Raw genomic sequence first — 22,188 nt, forward strand, 5'->3', positions numbered from 1 at the left:
GCATTGTCCCGCACCTAGCCCAGGCCGAGTGGCCTCCTGCACCGGCTCGCTGCCTTCCCAGGCCAAGTGCAGAAAGATGAATTGCAGTTTGAAGATGAAGGTAGGACTTTCATTTTTTATTTCTTATAGAATTGTTAATAGTTTTTTTTGCAAACATTGCTAAGGGTAAGGCTTGGTTGGTTTAGGTCCAGGTCCTCTCCGCTTCCCGCCCCTATCGCAGGCCAAATGGCCTCTAATGTACTTACCTGCACCGATTCCTTTATCTCTCCGCAAGGGTTTTCTGAAGTGGCCACATACACGGACCTAAGTAGAAACGGAGTAACTATTAGCTGACCAAAGTTGCCTAAATGGCCAGAACTGGCGTAGGTGGCTGGTAACGCCCCCTTTTGAGAAAAAAAATCTAATCTCAACAAAAACATAACTAAGTGAGTTACACTGGTGCAAATCGATTGGGGAAACTGGGGATTTTTAAGTTACGCCAGAAAAAACAACCTACTCCAAAAAAAACGGAGCAACTCCTGGCCAAAATTGAACCCATAATAAACATTGTGGGAGTACTTTCCCCACAAGGACTGCAGGAGTTTAAGAAGGCGGCTCATCTTCTCAAGGGCAATTAGGGATGGGCAATAAATGCTGGCCTTGCCCGCGATGCCCACATTCCCGCAATAAATTGTAAAAAAAAGTCTCGTCTGAAAGATGGCATTTTCAACCAGTGAAGTACATAAGAACAAAAGATAATAAGAGCATAAGACTGGGCAGGAGTAACTGCAGTTACCATTACTAAATTGGACAGATATTCTCCCAGATTTGATATTATCTATCTATGGAGTGCGTTTCATTTGTAATGGATCTTCTTTTAGGGAGATGAGTTCTTTAGTGAAATTATTTCCAGTAAAGGGAACTTCAGTCACCAAACATCAAGTTGCTGGCATCAGAAATGTAATCTGTCTCACTATGTCATCATTTCTCAGTGATGTTTTAAAAAATGTTTTTAAAAAATGAGCATTTATTGCTGTGGCAAGTTAAAGAAAGACTTGAATTTTTATAGTGATGTCTAGTGAAGGTTTGGAACTTTCAAAGCCCTCAAAGGAAGTTACACCAGCTCTTAGCCTTTCAAAAAAGGAATAAAGAGTGAAATAGAAGCGAAGGAACTCCCCTCTTGATGTAGAGGAAGGCAGATGGAAGATCGGTCCACAGTCCATCCAACCCCCCCACCTCCAGAATTTAAAAAGTTAATCTGAATATGATGGACTCCCAGTACAGTATAACTAAGTTCTGCCCTTAATGTCACCTGAGGTGTGGAAATCAGACTTTCTGCCCACTCCAGTTTCGAGTCATGCCCAAACTCGTTTCTCTTTAGGACCATTCTGCGAGCAAACTGAAGGAGTGAAGGGGTTTTCATCCCATCATTCGGAGTTGGAATTCAACCCAAGTCCCAGAGGTTAAAGGACAATCCCCCACCTGGTCCCTATTGTTAGAATAATATTTTGTTACCTTAATTTTGTAATGGTGCTTTTACATACTCAAGTGCTCTGAACTCCAAACATGCATCTTGTGCATTTGACGGCAATGACCACTGAGCAATTTCCCTATGACCAAGTAAAGCAAACATCCACGTTGTCATGCATGCTCTTGACCTGCAACCAGTACTACCACCTGATCATTGGCTTTATAACTTGAGCTGGTTTGATGCCACAACATGCTTACATCAAAGCATCGTAATACAGGCATGCTAACATGCTGAATTGGCTGACTGTCAGATCTCCTTGAATTTTTCATGTTCAGTGAAAAACATATTGCAATACATGAAACAAGGGGAGCACAAGTGTGTAATAGTTGGTTTTCATTTCCATTTTTGGTTTTACATGGACATTGTGTACATGTGGGAGAGTGGCACACACATGTAACCCTTAGGGGATCTAGTCCACAATGCCAACACAAGGTAAAATGTCTTTAGTGTGCCCTGTACATGACCTTGAAACAGTGATTAACAGATAATGCCATGCAGGACACAATTTACTGTTAGCATGAAAGTATTTTCTATAAGCATCTAGTATTTTTTTACATCATAAATCCTTTAATTATATATTGACTTGTACTCAATTTGCTTCAGAATAACTTCTGGCCATATTGAACAATTAAAATGTATAATTTTTTTTAAAGAAATGTCCAATTTTAATTACTCTAGCCTTTGGAAGCTGTTTTCACTTGAATCCATCAAATCAATTACATTACCAACAAAACTTGCATGTATACAGTGTTTTTAATGTCCCAAAGCACTTCACAGAGGCGTGGTTAAAAAAAAAAGAAGAAATCCAACTGTGTTTATCTCTCTTCGGGAAGGATACCTATCTAGATTCATAATCATTATTTATTCTTAGTTTCAATATTAGCCTTATGAAAATGTACAACTTTGTATTATTTTATTCTGCATTTGTCTCTTGCCTTACACTATATTTTTGCTTCGGATGTTGTGGTCACCAGCAAAGGAATGGCGCTTGCCATTCACCTCGTTGACAGCTGCCCACAAGGTTTTCTTGAGCTTTTGACAGAGACAGTAATCCAGCATATGAGTCAGCGCAGTGCCCTCTACAGGACATCTGTGGTGTCTGTGAGCAGGCCATAAAACAGATTGAAGAATTCTCACTGAGACACGCAGAATCTAAACCAGGAAGTATAAACCAGTAAGTAAAATTAGATTTAAACTGTGTACAATAAAACAAAATAAAGATTGGGAAAGAAAGATGGGATTAAGAGAGAGAGATAAAAGAGACATACAAAAAAAGTAAATATATATATATATATATATATATATATATATATATACATACATATATATTTTAAAAATCCAACATTAATTAACTTCTAAAGAAATGAAATTCCACAGTTGTGAAATTACATTTTCAGGACCGCAGAGGTTGTTTGGCAGTAATTGTCATTTATCTTACGATTAAAAATTCACTTTCTCCTCAATGCAGCAGCCCATACTTTTTCTGGCATGTTTAGTGGGTAACTAGTGGGCATGTACCCAACTTTATGTTCTTACTTTGATTTCAATGCCGAGCCTATCAGCGAGTAACTGGTATAGCTGGCATGTGGAGGAGCAGGGTAACTCAGACTGCAACTTTCTGATTTCCGCATTTAACTTCGCATGTGCATACTCCGGAAGCTGCTGCTCGCCATTATTATTAACCCAAACTCCAGGCCCTTGCCTTGCTTGGTAGATGAATATGCGAGAAACATATTACAAAAACCTTTTTAACAAATTGATAACAGAAAAGCAATTCTACCACATCAATTTAACACTAACCTTTCAATAAGCATTATGTTGCTAATTGTTACAAGTTTCAATGACCCTCAATGTATCACCTTGAAATGGACTGTGCGTTGCGACATTCCATAAATGGACTTGTCTGGCTTTAACATGTTCAGTGCCTTCAGTATGTGACTTTTTAAAAAACCTATGTGAATTGATTTTATTTCAAAACACATTACTCACTACCAAATCTTTTCCATAAAAAACAAGGATCAAATTTCAACATCTGACATCAGTGTTAAAAATTTTCAAGATTTCCTCTTTCATCGATTGTCAGGAATGATTTCAAACATAGTAATACACACACACACACACACAGAAACATGCTAATGAACTCTTTCAGATCTCATTAAAAGATATCCAAGGAAGATCTTTGATTCCACACACTATAATATCGTATCAGTTTTGGATTTCTCCAATCTACTTAGTATTATCACCCCCTCTCTCCATTTCAATCTATAACAGTGATGATGGCCGGAGCAAAGCCCTGGAAAAAAAAAAGGTTATGCTGGTAATGTTGAAAATTGTTCAGTTTTTCCTTAAGCTGAATGCATGCGGTATGCTTTTCAAGTATAGGAGACAAAGAACATCCAGAATTCTACACACATATAGTTGAGAATCTTGTTGAATATTTCAGACTGAACATCACCACCATCTCCAGAACCAATATTCCTTACATTTTATTAGAAAGTCTTCTTAATATATTCTTTAAAGAACAGATGGCATGCTAGAAAAAGCTTGGACTATGTTGTCCTGATTACTCAATAAAAGTTAAAAGAGAATCCTCAATAAAGGTAACATGATATATTGAGCCCAGGTTCATTCAAGTTTCTATTAGTTTCTCTTCAGTGGCCTGCAACTGGTCGGGGACTTGTCAAATAGCAATTACCTTGTAAAGCTGCTGGAATCCTTTGGTGTTGACCTATATAGACTTTGCAATAAAATACGTTTGAATCAATCACTGCCTGAGAATGTAGTTCTTCACAAAACCAAACATTTAATGCAGTCATTTAAAAATGAATTTTATTGACTTTTGCTTATTGAGAAAAACTGTTCTGGAAAAATATTGATCTTAACTTACAACCTCAATTTTCAAAAGACATTGGTATAAATAACAACTTACATATGGGCCTATTTTGAGCCCTACACTTTTCATAGATATTAAATCTCTGTGGGAATAAGAGACATCAAGATACTAAGTTAAACTTTCCATAATTATATGTTATAAGGACTACGTGCTCGTAAGAGATAAGAATGGGAAAATAAGCTTTTTTAACCCGAAGTCTGCTAAGGCTGTGTGTGCACTATTTTAACCAGTCAACATTGTTTTACCTTATTCATAGAATATTCATAAGGTAGGTACCATTCATCATTTTATCACCTAAAATTGTTCACTGCAATAATAATTGATGATCCCAATAGAGAGTAAGTAAAAGTAACTTGCATTGATATATTACCTTTCAGGACCTGAGGATGTTCCAAAGAGCTTTACAGCCAATGAAGTATTTTTGAAATGTCGTCGCTGTCGTAATGTAAGGCAGCTAATTTGTACACAGCAAAGTCCCACAAACAGCAATAAGATAAATAATCAGATAATCTGTTTTAGTGATGTTAGTTGAGTGATAAATCGATGACGTGGAAGAAAGAAAACACAGATATTTCTACAAGCTGGAAAGATATGCAGCAGTCACAGGATTAAATCATGTATTGTGACAAAGGTATGTGTATTTTGCAGCATGTAAAGTTTAAAATAATTAAGTTTTATGGGGAGATGGAAGAAGTTGACAGAGTGATCTGAAGATTATACTGTGGATATTATGAAATGTGTTTGGCAAATAAACTCAAGCCTAAATGTCAACAACTGTGGCACATGTGGGAGTTCCTCTTGGCCTGCGCCTGTTCCCCTCAAGGCATTCTATCAAGGTAATTTCAGTTAATTCAAAAGCCATGAAGTAATACCACTGGGGGATTTTAATTAGACATTAACATTCTGATGGAGCCACAAGTTGTGTCTAGGTATTAAGCAGAAATGTTAAGTGGAGCAACTGTGTAAACACCTGTTAGAATTCTGGCAATTGGCTAACAATAGACTGATAACTAGACAAAACACTTGCACCTTAATATAAGATGCAGTAACACAATTTACAACATTTGTAGTGTTTTTGAAGCAACATTATTGAGTTTTGCTTAATGTCTACCTTATTTCTTGAAGTGACTTGATTTACGGCACCAGTTTGCATACTGTAGAGTTCTCTCTTAAATATAAACTATTTTGTTTGCACTGTGGTCTTAAAACACTCATGGGGATGACATAGAACTCAACTAATAGAGTTTTTAATTCATGGGGTCGATTTTTATTTTTGTGCACTGGTTGGCCGCCCAATCCGGTGGGGAAGAATCCGCTACGATTTTAAGGTCCCGGCCTCATTTGAATTTGGCCAGTGAGCTGCAGAAGCCAAACAGGCTTTCTGATGTAGCAGTATTTTTGTGCAGCCAGGAGGAGCATTCCTGCTCCTTTCGAGCGATCCAGATCCTAACGATGTCATGAGGCTCTGATTTGCTTGGGAAAGAGGCCCACTGCTTGTTTCAGACAGGTGCTTCAACCGACCAGTCTCTGTGAAAGTTACATGGGACCGCTCGTCAAGATTAAAGGAGCAGTAAGGCTTCCGGCCCAAATTTGGGCCCTTACTGCTCTGTTAATGCTGATTCTCCCAAGTGAAAATAGCCCCCCATGAGTGAGATTTAGGTCAGCCTTAAATGTAGAATAGGCTCACACAGTGTGTTGCTATTTATACCAAAATCTTCTTAAAATTGAATGTGTAAGTTACTATACCTGGGTGGGCCGGGTGTGGGCAATCGGCATGGCGGGTTGGAACCCAGTTATTATTTTCATCCTGCTCCTCAGAGCGACTTTCCCTTAATGGCGCCTATTAAGGCAGGCATGTGCATTTCCCGGCCCTATTAAATGGTGGAGGTCTGATGACGTCATTGATGACTCATTTCCAGTCGGGATATTTAAAGGAGCCATGGCCACATTGCATTTCAAGCTTCATCTAAGAGTATGCAGGCAGTTCATATCACCATCTGATTCATGCTCAGCCTTGTACAGATGGCTTCACAGAGACAGAGGGCTGCACCCACGTTTTCATATGACTCCCTACATATTCTTGTGGAGGTAGTCAGAGCATGCAGGTAGGTCCTCTTCCCTGCTGATGGGTGCAAGAGGCCTCCCCAAGGGACGAAAGGAGCCTGGCTTCAAATAGCAGAGGAGGTAAACAGCAGGGTGTGCAGAGGAGAACCTATGTGCAGTGCTGGAAGTGCTTCAATGATCTCATCAGATCAGGAAAGGTGAGTACAAAGCCATATTCAACCTCATCCTGCTGTGCCTCTCATCACATCCCCAGCAGTCTGCCTTCCCGACCCTACTGTTGTACATCCTTACTCACACCAACCTACCTTGCACATCCACCCACCCCTCTCTCTCTATATACATTATCACATCCCCATCTGACTAACCACTGTAGAATTTACCAATATTTCGCAAAGATTCCTTGTACCTTTCCCCTGCAGAGGAGAAGAGTCCCTTTGTGGACTTTTAAAATGGAAGGAAAAACTTCGGGACACAAATGAGTTTAAAGGGGCAGACGAGGCCTGCAGCGGATAAAAGGGGATGCATTCATGGAGACACCCCCACCCCTCCGGCAGTGTTTGGACTCATAGGAAAGGGAATTTAATTTGGAACTCGATGAACATTTTTGTATCCTAGGAAAAACTCTGAGGAAGATACCTAAGAGCTTTACAAGTTTAAGATCTCTAAAGGAACATTTTTGGAACAGACTGCCAGAACAGAGGGTGGGACTTCACTCAGGAATTGGGTATTGGAGCTAATTCAATCTGTCTGGGAGAATGGGTCGATCGATAACTAACAAGAACTGTGTGACATAAAAATATGCTCCCTAGTGAGAATAAACGCATCAAGAGCTATCAGGCTAATCACCGGAGACCATTAGTGGTATGCATGTGCAAATAGACCTAAAGAAATCATGGGCTCAGCCCAACGGCCCAAGAGTTTAAACACTGCTTCAACAATGCCAACAGCTGATTTTCCACATTAACACATCATAATCAATTACTGTTGAATGAGCCCGACAAATTCTGACAAAGAAGAGAGCTCAAAACTAATGAGCAGCTCCCTTGAAACAAAGAGCTGGCCAGATTTGGTGGGAGATAAGGAAGCCTTTTTAGGGTATATCTATTCCCAGTTTTACCAGGAAAAGAAAACAAGTAGCCGGAGGTGGGGAGTGAAGAAATGGAGTAGTGGAGAAAATTACAAGAAATCATCAAGAACCAACCGAGCACGAGGCCCACGAAACGGAAGGTTGTCAGCAACCAAAATTGACAACCCGGGACACCACAACCAGTGAAACAACCAACTGAAACTAACTCAGCAAAAAACCAAAGAATCGACATTTATTGGCACTCTACAATCTACTTCTGAACGACCAACGGGTGAGAAATTACCAAAAAGGACTAACTAAAACTATTCATAACCAAAGAAAATAGGTACTTACCCCATACATCCAAAACGCAACTTGCCGCATCAACGGACTCACCCCAACTGAAGATTACGCAGTTCAAAGTCCTCTCCTCCGTCCGGGGTATGGCTCGCCTAGAAGGCCAAGTGCAGTGAACCCTGAAACTGTGATACACTGGCAACTGTCAAAAGCGATTGGTGAGTATAGCCCCTGAACCCCCAGAGCTATAGCTTAGTTAGTTAGGGGAATTTGGAGGAGGAGGCTGGGTTAACTTGTATAAATGTATCTGCATTCTCCTCTTTACCCCATTTAGAGTTTAAGCTGTATTCTTTTCCCCACAGGCTGTATGTTGACAATTTATTCAATGTGTTGTACCCCTCAGTGTGTATTGGTATCACTATTCTGTGTGTATTATTAAAGGTGTGCCTTTTACTTCCTTTTAAACACAATAAAGCCATACCTGCTTCCTACCTTGAAACTGAATGTCTATCCAAGTCTGTCACAGTCCCTTCATAATTCCAGAGTCTAGAACCACGGGTGTGGGAGCGATTCGAAAACGCACATATAAGGTCAGAAGGGAAAGCTGACCCCCCCCGCCCCCGCTCCCCCCTCGAAGACCACCCCTTACATAATGGCGACCACGAAGGGACTCTGGGGCAAGGGACATGATAAGAGAGAGACTGGTTTCAGGAAAAGAAGCCAAATGGAAGTGGGGATTTCCTTGTATGTGTTTAAGAGGGTAAATGTGACTACTCAATCTATTGTATGCTGAGCGTCCAGAAGATGCTGCAGCTCAATGGACCGAGAGCAAGGACCATAAAAGGTCGATAGAGAAGGCCATTTGGCTAATTTGCCTTCAGCGACAGATCCGGTTTCTAGATGAGGAGAATGAGAAATTAAAGGGAGTATTGAGGCAGGCAGAAGAGAGGTCCAGTGCTAGGGCCACAGTTGGGGAAAGGCTGTGGACCAAGGTGGGACAGTTAAAGGAAAGTAGAGAGCTCACTAAAGAAAGGCACAAAACCCAACTGGACCTTTTACAGTGTCAGATTATTGAAGCCAAGAATAGCGAACTGGCATTGCGGGAAGAGAATTCCTGCCTCGCTAAGCAAGTTAAAGAGTACGGGGAGAGGGTGAGAGACATTCAGGGAGCCTATAAGGTAGCCAGTACCAGAGAATTTGAGTCAGGAGACCACGGCCCCTGCCAGCAGCAGATCCAAAGCTTGAACCTTGCTCTATCCCGGGCTAAAGGCATGGTGTGCCTGATAAACCCGGGTTTAGCCCAGGAACACCTGGTAAAGCAAGGAGAAACCCCTCAGTCACCGCCTGCAGCTCCTGGGAATGGCCTGGAGCAGCAGGGTTGTCAGCCAGAGTGTGGGGCAGGCAAGGATTGCGAACTACCAACACCGGCGGCCCCGAGTTTTAACTCGGCTTGGCAGCAGGGGGAAGAGGGCGAGCCAATACAAGAAGGGCCGGAACCAGGGCCAATGCACCCGGTCCGGCAGCAGAAGCTTGGCCTGCCTGGCGCCAATGGGGCAGCAGGACCCCTAGAAAGCAACTTCGTAGTCCCCCACGACACCCAAAAACTGAGGGCTATGATAGGCCATCTAAGTAAGCTCACCCAACAGGGGGATCCCTCGGTACATTTCCTGGAAGTGGAACACACAGGGGATATTAACGGGTGCGATGATTCGGAGCAGGCTAAGCTGTTGCTCTTCTTGCTAGACACCAAGCTGTGCCATTCCGTCTCTACAGACAGCAGAAAGGGGCGAAACATGTACGCTGCGGTTAAGGAGGAGGTTCTAGAGGCCATGGGTATGAACGACGGGAGTCCTTTCTCCCGAGTGGAGAAGACAGTGCAGCTCTATGGGGGGCCTCCACAGGCTTTCGCCGACAGGTTGTGGCCGATATACGAAAGGGTCTGTAGTGGGGTTCTTGACCGGGCCCACCTGGCCCCTAATGAGCTGGCTCACTGGCTCCGCAGCCTGGTGTCAAACAGCTTACCTGGAGTAAAGGCAAAAGCCGAGGTCTGGTTCGATCCAAGAGATCCCAGAACCACCGAGGAGGCAGTGGTCAGACAATTGACCCTGGCTTACCGGAACGGTGGAGGGACAGAGGAGCCCTCCTCTAAAGGGAAGCTCCATGAGATTAAACCAGCCAAGGCAAGAGAGAGTGGCATCAGGAAGGTGGGAACCCACCCCACAAAGGGGGTGAGTGTTTTGGGTGTGGGAAAAGTGGGCACTGGGGGAAGGACTGTAGGAACCCCTGGAAAGAGACTAAGGGAAAGGCCGCTCCAGCCCCAGCCCGTAAGGCCGGGGCAGGAACACCCGACTCATATGAAACACTCGTAGCCGCCCTACAGACACTCATAAACGGGCAGGGAGCAGTAGCTATCGCAACCGGTGCAGTAGCGGGTACAGTAAAACCCTCTGCTCCAACCCACCCAGATGCATGACTAAAGCCAGCGCAGCCTGCGTACCTCTGTTCCCTAGAGCATGATGCCTGGAAGAGACCGTGCGTTATGTTGGAGGTGGAGAAAGTGAAAGGGACCTACCTGCTAGATACCGGTGCTTCCAGCACCCTTGTATATGCAGATAACCCGTCTACCTCACCTCTATTGAACGGGGTCCCGTACAGTCTAGTGGGGTTCACAGGCAATGAACAAACTGGTTAGTTTTCCATTCCGCTCACCATTCAGTCTGGGACACTCAAAACCAAATGGAAGTGTGTCCTGATGAAATGGGAGCAGGAGGGAAAAGGGATCCTGGGGGCTGATTTTATCATTGGCCACCAGATCCTAGTGGATCTCAGGAACCACTGTCTATGGGGAGCTATAGGGATAGACAGGGAAAGTGAGGTGACGGTGATCCCAGAAAAAGGGGCCAAGGGAACGTTGTGTACCGTGAAGCCCAAGGAAGGTTACGACTTGGAATTACTGGTCAGCAACACCCCAGTGGAGTACCAGGCATATTTACGGGCATACCTTGCAGCATTCGCCACCCACAAACATAGTGTGGTAGGGTAACGGGGGTGGAAGTTAGTATTGAAGGGGACCCCATGACCCGACCACAAAAGCAATATAACTTCCCCAGGGAGGCAGAAGCAAACCTGACAACGGCGCTGGGATCACTGGTAGAACAAGGGGTGTTAAGACCGATAGCTACCCATGTGAACTCTCCACTGTGGCCGGTTAAGAAACCGGACAACTCATAGAGGGCCACCGTGGACTATCGAGTACTAAATAAGAATATCCCTGCCTATGCACCCACTGTAGCAGTCGTAGCAGGCCTCATTGGGAGTATTCCAGCATCCGCGACCACTTTCACGGTGCCGGACATTTCAAATGGGTTCTTGTCCGTTCCTTTAAAATGGGATGACCAGTACAAGTTCGTCTTTACCTTCAAGGGCCAACAATACACGTGGAACTGTCTTCCCCAAGGCTTCCACAACAGCCCCAGCATTTTTCACCAATGCATGGCGAACTGTTTAAAGGGCTTTAGCAGACCCCATCAGTTGGTGCAGTATGTGGATGACCTGCTCCTGTTCACCGATGAGGGGGAGGAGCATGGCCCACTGCTGGCTGAGCTGCTGGAGCTGCTAAAAGAAGAAGGGTTTAAAGTAAACATCAAGAAGGCACAGATTGGCCAGAAGGAAGTCAAATTCCTGGGGTTGACTGTGCGTGCTGGGGAAAGGGCCATAGACAAGGCTAGAAGGGAGGCAGTACAGGAGTTACCAGCCCCCAACACAGTGACAGGGGTAAGATCCTTTCTAGGGCTCACCGGTTACTGCAGAGATTTTATTGAGGATTATGCAGCCACCGCAGCCCCTCTGCTCAGGCTCCTACACAAGGGCGTAGAGTGGGACTGGGATGAGGATTGTGAGGCAGCATTTAATCAGCTCAAGAAGGACTTGCAGACCGCGCCAGCCTTAGGAGCGATAGATGTAGGAAAGGAGTTTTTCCTGGAGGTGGCAGCCAGCGGGGACAATTTGAGCTCAGTGCTGCTTCAAGAGCAGCATGGCCAGCTGAGACCGGTGCTTTGCTCCTCCAGGATCCTCACAGATGTGGAGAAGGGGTACTCCAACTGTGAGAGACACCTCCTAGCCACACATTGGGCAGTGAAAAGATCCTTGATCTTCACGGGAGGGTCTCCTCTAAGACTCCTAACCCACCACACACCTACTCAGATGCTCCTAGATGGGAGGATTAAGGACGGGACGGTGAGCAGTGCCTGCATTGCTCGTTGGACCCTGCTCCTCTCCCAGATGGACCTCAGAGTCGAAGGCCCCCGCGAGCCAAGGCTCGCAGCCAACCTAATCTACCCAGGGAAAGCCCACAGGTGCTCCATAGAAGGGATATGGGAGGTGAACATTGGCCTTCGGGCTGGGTTACACCCTACAGGCCGGGACATCTACGTGGACGGGTCCAGCACGGTATCTACTGGCGAGCGACTCACTGGGTGCGAAGTCTATGACCCAAGGGCAGGTATTGCCCTGGCAATCAAGCTCCCCAGCACCATGAGCGCCCAGCATGCTGAACTGTCCGCCGTAATGTACGTGGTGACCCACCCCGAGGAATTCCCTACCCCGTACACGATTTGCTCGGACAGTATGTTCACCTGCAATTCATGTACGGAGTACCTGGCTATCTGGTCCCGTCGTGGATACACGTCCGCTGACGGGAGACCCCTGGCAATCAAGCCCCTGCTGGAGAAAATCATGACAGTGGTAGGGGAAGAGGGAAAGGTCTACATACATAAGGTGAAGGCCCATTCAAAAACCGAACCCCGTGTAGAGGGAAACCAACAGGCTGACAAACTGGCCAAAGAAGGTGCCCGCATGGGAAAGTTCTGGGACCCCTATGTCACCGGCCGCATAGCAGCGGTCAAGAGTAGGAACAGGGCAGCAGAGAGTACAGGGATAACTTTGGCCCCAGACCTAAAAACAGTTCAGGCACATGACACGGTCCTGAAAGCTGTCCTGAATGCGCTAGCTAGAGGAGAGAGAGTAGAAGGTCTGTACGGCACAGCAGCCATTACCGTTAAGGAAGGCATGCTGTTTAAAGAGGGACAATGGGTCGTGCCACAGCAACACCAGAGGGAATTCCTAAAACTGGCCCATGAGGGTCCAGGAGCGGGAAACCCCGGGCCTGAGACCACCTGGCAATGGGTGGAACAGGCAGGTTGGTGGCTGTGACTCAGGGAGGACGTCCACGAGTTCTGTGCGAACTGCCTGGTGTGTGCTGTGAACAACCCTGATCCCCAGAAAAGGAAGGTGTCACACGTCAGGAGGGTAGAGGGACCATGGCAGTCAATCCAAATTGACTACATCGGGCCCCTACCCACTGCCCAGGGAGGCTACAAATACTGCCTAGTCCTGGTGGACGTGTTCTCAAAATGGGTTGAAGCCTTCCCCTGCCGAACAGCCACCGCACTAGGGACAGCTAAGATTCTAGTGAGGGAAGTGTTCTCCCGGTGGGGACTCCCACAGTATGTGGAGTCGGACTAGGGGAGCCATTTCGCAGGGCAGGTAATTCAGGCAACCTTTAAGGTGCTCAGCATTGAGGGGAACTGGCACGTTGCCCACAACCCACAATCACCGGGTATTGTGGAGTGTTTAAACCGCATCATTAAAGAAAGACTGTGGAAGGAGATAGGAGACTCACGCCAAAAGTGGGTGGCGGTCTTACCGTTGGTCCTAATGGGGATCCGAGCCAGCTAATCAAAGAGCATGGGGTATTCCCCATACTAGCTCATGACTGGCTGGATCATGCGGACCCCCACCCATGTCCTAGCCCCGGTGCTCACAGAAAGTAAGCTCAGAGAGGTGAACCAGGACCGGTTTGTCAGGAACCTGTTTGAACACCTCAAACAGATTCACTGGCAGGCTGCTAGTAACATGGGCAGACAGCATCGGAGTAACCGATTGCTGCTAGAACCCAGCAAACATCACGAATGGGAGATAGGGGGCCAGGTCATGGTGAGGAACTATGCTCGGGTAGGGGTTTTTGAAGCATTATATATGGGGCCATACAGCATTGTCAACAAGGCAAGCCCGATGGTCTATGCCATAAAGTTGCCCCGCCGTACTAAGTGGTTCCACATCAACCAGTGCAAGCTGTACAACCCAGGGTCAGCCAAGCACAGGGGGCAGCCGGGAGGAGTGAACTGTCCTCAGGACGGGGACCCTCCGTTGGCCAACCCCGACGGTGGAGGGCCACAGGGAATGTGGCAGGCTCAAAAACCGTGCCTATAGGGGCGGTGAATTGCACTACTGGAGGAGCTGTCCCGCCCATCGTTTGGGATTCGGATGCACCCCCAGTAACCCAAGCCCTGAGAAGGACCCTCCGTACACCATGGCCAAAGATACAATGATCACTGGCATCTGAGCCTCAGCAATTCTACCCTAAGAGAAAGGCAGCCCGACAGGGAAGACCAAAGGTCAGAAATACAGAGGCCGCTCAGAGTAGGGACCCCCAACCAGCTGCCTCCAGCGGTGAGGGTCTCACAGGAGCAGTAGCAATGAACTGTCCCAGAGACAAAGGTCTCCAGCTCACCGGCTGCGGGGAAACCCTAGCATTCAGGCGGCTATCAGGCCGCACAAGGCATGGGCCTGACAGGGGCTAACCAGGCCACCGGAGATGGGTGGCGGTTGTACATAGATCTAATTTTTAGTTTAAGGCAGCTGACTGCACCATTTTACATTTTAAGGTTTAGTTTAGAATTGAGGGTAATGTTGCAGTGATGTTTAGGTGATTGTTTTGAGTTTTGTCTTGTGTATCAGCCAGCCTGAGAGCAGTTCTCAAGGGCAGGGCGGTGTGTTCTGTGTGTTTTACAGAAGTGGAAAGGAGGGAAGGAACCAAGATGTTGTTTAATTTTATCGATGTTCTTCCTTCTGTAATGTGGTTGTATGTTGCCTACATGCTGATGAATATAATGTAATTGAAATGAAATGTAACTGTGCTGAAATGCAATTGTAGTGATTGAACCCCCTCCAAGCTGGGAGGGTGTAAATGTAAAAATGTACCTGTAAAGGGAAAATGTGTATCTATGGTGATGTTGCATAAGTGTTATGCATATTTTGGGTATTAGTTTAGTTAATCTACGGGGAAGGTTATCTCTTGGGAGTCAGGAATTTTGCTTACCTGGAAGATGATACCATAAGTGGTATGGTATCACAGGGGGGAGTGTAGAATTTACCAATATTTCACAAAGATTCCTTGTACCTTTCCCCTGCAGAAGAGAAGAATCCCTTTCTGGACTTTAAAAATGGAAGGAAAAACTTCGGGACACAATTGAGTTTAAAGGGGCAGATGAAGCCTGCAGGGGATGCATTCATGGAGACCCCCCCTCTGGCAGTGTTTGGATTCATAGGAAAGGGAATTTAATTTGGAACTCGATGAACATTTTGGTATCCTAGGAAAAACTCTGAGGAAGATACCTAAGAGCTTTACAAGTTTAAGATCTCTAAAGGAACATATTTGGAACAGACTGCCAGAACAGAGGGTGGGAATTCACTCAGGAATTGGGTATTGGAGCTAATTCAATCTGTTTGGGAGAATGAGTTGATCGATAACTAACAAGAACTGTGAGACATAAAAATTCGCTCCCTAACGACAATAAACGCATCAAGAGCTATCAGGCTAATCACCGGAGACCATTAGTGGTATGCATGTGCAAATAGACCTAGATAAATCACGGGCCCAGCCCAACGGCCCAAGAGTTTAAACACTGCTTCAACAATGCCAACAGCTGATTTTCCACATTAACACATCATAATCAATTACTGTTGAACGAGCCCGACAAATTCTGACAAAGAAGAGAGCTCAAAACTAATGAGCAGCTCCCTTGAAACAAAGAGCTGGCCAGATTTGGTAGGAGATAAGGAAGCCTTCTTTGGGTATATCTATTCCTAGTTTTACCAGGAAAAGAAAACAAGCAGCCGGAGGTGGGGAGTGAAGAAATGGAGTAGTGGAGAAAACTACAAGAAATCATCAAGGACTGACCAAGCACGAGGCCCACGAAATGAAAGGTTGTCAGCAACCAAATTGACAACACGGGCCACCACAACCAGTGAAACGACCAACCGTAACCAACTCAGCAAAAAACGAAGAATCGACATTTACTTCCACTCTACAATCTACTTCTGAACAACCAACGGGTGAGAAATTACCAAAAAGAATTAACTAAAACTATTCCTAACCAAAGAAAGTGGGTACTTACCCCATACATCCAAAACGCAACTTACCGCATCAACGGACTTACCCCAACTGAAGACTACGCAGTCCGAAGTCCTCGCCTCCGTCCAGGGTACGGCTCGCCTAGAAGGCCAAGTGCAGTGAACCCCGAAACCGCAATTCACAGGCAACTGTCAAAAGGGATTGGTGAGCATAGCCCCTGAACCCCCAGAGCTATAACTTAGTTAGTTCGGGGAATTGGGAGGGGGAGGCTGGGTTAACTTGTATAAATGTATCTGCATTCTCCTCTTTACCCCATTTAGAGTTTAAGCTGTATTCTTTTCCCCACAGGCTGTATGTTGACAATTTATTCAACGTGTTGTACCCCTCAGTGTGTATTGGTATCACTATTCTGTGTGTGTTATTAAAGGTGTGCCTTTTATTTTCTTTTAAACACAATAAAGCCATACCTGCTTCCTACCTTGAAACCGATTGTCTGTCCAAGTCTGTCACAGTCCCTTCATAATTCCAGAGTCTAGAACCATGGGTGTGGGAGCAATTCGAAACCGCTCATATAAGGTCAGAAGGGAAAGCTGACCCCCCCTCGAAGACCACCCCTTACACAACCATCCCTCACATTCACCCTCATCTTAATGGTATCTTGGCCTTTATTGCAAAGGGGATGGAGTATAAAAGCAGGGAAGTCTTACTACAGCTATATAAGGTATTGGTGAGGCCACACCTGGAATACTGCGTGCAGTTTTGGTTTCCATATTTACGAAAGGATATACTTGCTTTGGAGGCAGTTCAGAGAAGGTTCACTCGATTGATTCCGGGGATGAGGGGGTTGACTTATGAGGAAAGGTTGAGTAGGTTGGGCCTCTACTCATTGGAATTCAGAAGAATGAGAGGTGATCTTATCGAAACATATAAGATGATGAGGGGGCTTGACAAGGTGGATGCAGAGAGGATGTTTCCACTGATGGGGGAGACTAGAACTAGAGGGCATGACTTTAGAATAAGGGGCCGCCCATTTAAAACAGAGATGAGAAGAAGTTTCTTCTCTCAGAGGGTTGTAAATCTGTGGAATCCATTGCCTCAGAAAGCTGTGGAAGCTGGACATTGAATAAATTTAAGACAGAAATAGACAGTTTCTTAAACGATAAGGGGTTATGGGGAGTGGGCGGGGAAGTGGAGCTGAGTCCATGATCAGATCAGCCATGATCTTATTGAATGGTGGAGCAGGCTCGAGGGTTCGTATAGCCTACTCCTGTTCCTATTTCTTCTGTTCTTAATGCAATCATACCAAGTAACAATACACAAGGAGGGCACTTGGCATTGGCATTTTGGCATTGGCATCACACTCACTCATAATCACCCTCTAAAGATGTGACCACACATTCCTTACACTCATGCCCTCACTCTCATTCAAACTTTTCTTCTTTCCCTCCTTGCAGGAGAAAAGAGCCCACAATAACAGGGAGCGAGAGAGAACCAGAGATGGCCCTACATCTTTCGCCACTTTGACAGCAGCAGAGGAGGTCGCCCTCAAGGTCACAGGAGTTGCAGTGGGAGATGGAGAGAGGAGGTCCTCTCAGCAACCAGGTGACAGAATTACATAACATACAGCCACATGGGGACTGATGTCAGCGTGGTATCAGAATGGTATCGTGACCCATTCTTAATATAACATTTCTAAGTCATCTCTTTACTCTCCCACAAGTCCATGAAGAGCACACCCCACTGACCTGGTGGAAGAGCAAGACAACTCCTCAGGGGAGCCTCCAGCCTCTGAAGCCGCACCATCACATAGAAACATAGAAACATAGAAAATAGGTGCAGGAGTAGGTCATTCGGCCCTTCTAGCCTGCACCGCCATTCAATGAGTTCATGGCTGAACATGCAACTTCAGTACCCCATTCCTGCTTTCTCGCCATACCCCTTGATCCCCCTAGCAGTAAGGACTACATCTAACTCCTTTTTGAATATATTTAGTGAATTGGCCTCAACAACTTTCTGTAGTAGAGAATTCCACAGGTTCACCACTCTCTGGGTGAAGAAGATTCTCCTCATCTCGGTCCTAAATGGCTTACCCCTTATCCTTAGACTGTGACCCCTGGTTCTGGACTTCCCCAACATTGGGAACATTCTTCCTGCATCTAACCTGTCTAAACCCGTCAGAATTTTAAACGTTTCTATGAGGTCCCCTCTCATTCTTCTGAACTCCAGTGAATACAAGCCCAGTTGATCCAGTCTTTCTTGATAGGTCAGTCCCGCCATCCCGGGAATCAGTCTGGTGAACCTTCGCTGCACTCCCTCAATAGCAAGAATGTCCTTCCTCAGGTTAGGAGACCAAAACTGTACACAATACTCCACGTGTGGCCTCACCAAGGCCCTGTACAACTGTAGCAACACCTCCCTGCCCCTGTACTCAAATCCCCTCGCTATGAAGGCCAACATGCCATTTGCTTTCTTAACCGCCTGCTGTACCTGCATGCCAACCTTCAATGACTGATGTACCATGACACCCAGGTCTTGTTGCACCTCCCCTTTTCCTTATCTGTCACCTTTCAGATAATAGTCTGTCTCTCTGTTTTTACCACCAAAGTGGATAACCTCACATTTATCCACATTATACTTCATCTGCCATGCATTTGCCACTCACCTAACCTATCCAAGTCGCTCTGCAGCCTCATAGCATCCTCCTCGCAGCTCACACTGCCACCCAACTTAATGTCAAAAGCAAATTTGGAGCTACTACATTTAATCCCCTCGTCTAAATCATTAATGTACAGTGTAAACAGCTGGGGCCCCAGCGCAGAACCTTGCGGTACCCTACTAGTCACTGCCTGCCATTCTGAAAAGTCTCCATTTACTCCTACTCTTTGCTTCCTGTCTGACAACCAGTTCTCAATCCATGTGCTTGAATTTTGCACATTAATCTCTTGTGTGGGACCTTGTCGAAAGCCTTCTGAAAGTCCAAATATACCACATCAACTGGTTCTCCTTTGTCCACTCTACTGGAAACATCCTCAAAAAATTCCAGAACAATTGTCAAGCATGATTTCCCTTTCACAAATCCATGCTGACTTGGACCTATCATGTCACCTCTTTCCAAATGCGCTGCTATGACATCCTTAATAATTGATTCCATCATTTTACCCACTACCGATGTCAGGCTGACCGGTCTATAATTCCCTGTTTTCTCTCTCCCTCCTTTTTTAAAAAGTGGGGTTACATTGGCTACCCTCCACTTGATAGGAACTGATCCAGAGTCAATGGAATGTTGGAAAATGACTGTCAATGCATCCGCTATTTCCAAGGCCACCTCCTTAAGTACTCTGGGATGCAGTCCATCAGGCCCTGGGGATTTATCGGCCTTCAATCCCATCAATTTCCCCAACACAATTTCCCAACTAATAAGGATTTCCCTCAGTTCCTCCTCCTTACTAGACCCTCTGACCCCTTTTATATCCGGAAGGTTGTTTGTGTCCTCCTTAGTGAATACCAAACCAAAGTACTTGTTCAATTGGTCTGCCATTTCTTTGTTCCCCGTTATGACTTCCCCTGATTCTGACTGCAGGCGACCTACGTTTGTCTTTACTAACCTTTTTCTCTTTACATATCTGTAGAAACTTTTGCAATCCGTCTTAATGTTCCCTGCAAGCTTCTTCTCGTACTCCATTTTCCCTGCCCTAATCAAACCCTTTGTCCTCCTCTGCTGAGTTCTAAATTTCTCCCAGTCTCCGGGTTCGCTGCTATTTCTGGCCAATTTGTATGCCACTTCCTTGGCTTTAATACTATCCCTGATTTCCCTTGATAGCCACGGTTGAGCCACCTTCCCTTTTTTATTTTTACGCCAGAGAGGAATGTACAATTGTTGTAGTTCATCCACGCGGTCTCTAAATGTCTGCCATTTCCCATCCACAGTCAACCCCTTAAGTATCATTCACCAATCTATCCTAGCCAATTCATGCCTCATACCTTCAAAGTTAGCCTTCTTTAAGTTCTGGATCATGGTCTCTGAATTAACTGTTTCATTCTCCATCCTAATGCAGAATTCCAGACATCACCAGACCTCAGCGCACCTAGCATCGATACGCACACTTCGGTGGGTCCCACGCAAGATAGAGTAGTGTTGTCACCTAATGTCTCATAAGTCAGAAGTGAGCTTGAGCAGATGGTGGAGACAGGGACAACAGTGGAGACTCCTCACTGGAGGGTGCAGGATGCTCTCAGCTCCGCTCAGCTGCATGCAGATGCTGAGCCTCCGGGGCCATCCAGAAAGAGGGCGATCTTGGAGGTGCAGGAAGAAGTGTAGGAGACTCTGACAGGTTTTGTGACTGTGATGTCTGCAAATGTGCAGAAAATGGAGAGTCCATCGTCACCATGAGCACCACCGTATCGCAAGTGATGGCTACTGTACGCTCTTCCATGGGAACAATGGCCACCCGCATGGAGCAGCTAATGTATCACTCACATGAGCATATGTTATCTATAGATGGCAGAGGCTCATAGACCTCCTCTGTAGGAGGGATGTCAATGTAGAAGTGGGTCCTCATGACCATATTGCTGTGCAGCAACGTGCTCTCCAGCTCCTTGCTAGCTGGGAAGTTTGGGTGGACCATGAGAGGGATGATGTTGAGAGGGGACGTGGAAGTGTGGGCTCCTCTCAAAGCACTTACACTTCTCCTCCGTTACTGCCCCCCCCTCTCACCCTACCCCCAGTCAGAGCCCCAGATGCCTCCTCAAATCGCGATGGACGAGTTTGCCCCTGCACAGTTGCAGGAGGAGCAGACTTTGGCGGGCCCATCACAGGCGACAAAACCCAGAGCACGTCCACCAAAAATGTCTATGCAGTCACAGCAGGGAAGTGAGCAGGCTGCCTCTACCTCTGCTGAAGCCATAGGGGTTGCACCTCGTAGAAGCATGCATAAAGGAAAAGATGCATAAGGGTAAGCACATGCGTGTTTAAAGAAGTGTTTTTGTTATGGTGCCGTTACTGTTACATCACATATAAAACTAATTATTTTCACCACTTTCCAGGCATGCCCATTTTAGTCTGCTACTTTGGCTTAGTGAGTTGGAGTGAATGGTGAGACGTAACGTTACTTCCAGTAATGGAGGTCAATTTGAAAGGAATGGATTGGTCATTGTAGGGATGCTTTATGGTGCTGTTGATGGGGGACGGGGGGAGGGGGGGAGACCTGGCACAGCATGTGGCAGGCATATGGGTGTAATGCAGGAAGTTATGTAAATCTGGCCATGATGAGGCCATCCCTGGTCTCCCAGGCAGCAATGTGCTCGGGTGCTGCTGGCATCTCGACTGCAGGTTCCTCCTGATCCTCCTCGTGTTCCAGCTGATGCTCCTCCTCCTCCTCTGAAGAAGGTGTGCGCTCTGCATCTTGCTCCTCATGCAGCACTAATCTTCTTTGCTCCGCTATGTTATGCAGCATGCAGCAGATGACAGCGATTCTGAAGAACCTGGTGGTGTGTACTGAAGGGCTCCTCCAGATCTGTCAAGGCATTTGAAGCGCATCTTCAGCATGCCGATTGCTTGCACTATGAAATATCTGATGGACATGTGACTTTCATTATAATGCTCCTTGGCCTCATTGCCTGGCCTCCTCAAGGGTGTCGGAAGCCCCGTCTTTAGTAGATAGCCCTTGTCTCCAAGCAGCCAGACGGTAAGTTTATTAGGGGGTATGAAGAGCTGATGGAGGGTGGACTGGCGCAGGATGGAAGATTCATGACAGCTTCCAGGGAATTTGGTGCACATGTGGATGATGGTCTTCCTTTGGTTGCAGACCAGCTGCACATTGCGGGAGTGGAAGCCCTTGCAGTTGACAAATATTCCTGGGTGATCATGGGGTGTCCTGATGGCCACATGTGTGCAGTCGATGATGCCCTGAACCTGTGTGAAGTCAGCCAGAGCCACAAAGCCGACACCTGCTAAGTAACACTAACGAAAACACAAGAACACAAGAAATAGGAGCAGGAGTAGGCCATTTGGCCCGTTGAACCTGCTCCACAATTTAATAAGATCATGGCTGATCTGATCATGGACTCAGTTTCACTTCCCTGCCCACTCCCCATTACCCTTTATTCCTTTATCGCTCAAAAATCTGTCTATCTCCACCTTAAATATATTCAATGACCCAGCCTCC

At 46.0% G+C, this 22,188-nt stretch overlaps 1 long non-coding RNA gene across 1 annotated transcript in view; it reads right to left on the bottom strand.

Annotated features, from left to right (window-relative positions):
- Positions 1-244: 244 nt before the first annotated feature.
- The window catches only part of LOC139265329 (uncharacterized), a 223,382-nt gene continuing 201,438 nt past the window's right edge, over positions 245-22,188 (bottom strand). The window contains exon 3 of the long non-coding RNA XR_011593531.1: positions 245-303. This is a non-coding gene — a long non-coding RNA (uncharacterized lncRNA). The remainder of the gene's footprint in view (positions 304-22,188) is intronic.

This window comes from Pristiophorus japonicus, chromosome 6 (genome assembly GCF_044704955.1).
Source record: "Pristiophorus japonicus isolate sPriJap1 chromosome 6, sPriJap1.hap1, whole genome shotgun sequence".
NCBI classification, from domain to species: domain Eukaryota; kingdom Metazoa; phylum Chordata; class Chondrichthyes; family Pristiophoridae; genus Pristiophorus; species Pristiophorus japonicus.